Below are 206 nucleotides of genomic sequence, written 5' to 3'. Positions count from 1 at the left end.
TTAGAATTTCTTTGATAAAGGTTGACTGTCAGAACACCTGCTGGACATTATTTATTAATGAATTAAAGCGAATTATTGGTGAATTAAAGTTTTAATCGAGCATCACAGACTTATAATTAAAAAAGTAAAATGCTTTTACTTTGCAGAGTAATAACCGGAACTAACAGTCCACATTTCCGTAACTTTACCAGTGGACCGTGGCCCAG

Source organism: Diplotaxodon limnothrissa, linkage group LG3 (genome assembly GCF_057381915.1).
Source record: "Diplotaxodon limnothrissa isolate DT_005_m linkage group LG3, D_limnothrissa_male_GT1.1, whole genome shotgun sequence".
NCBI lineage: Eukaryota > Metazoa > Chordata > Actinopteri > Cichliformes > Cichlidae > Diplotaxodon > Diplotaxodon limnothrissa.
Note: the sequence above shows the minus strand (reverse complement) of the source record.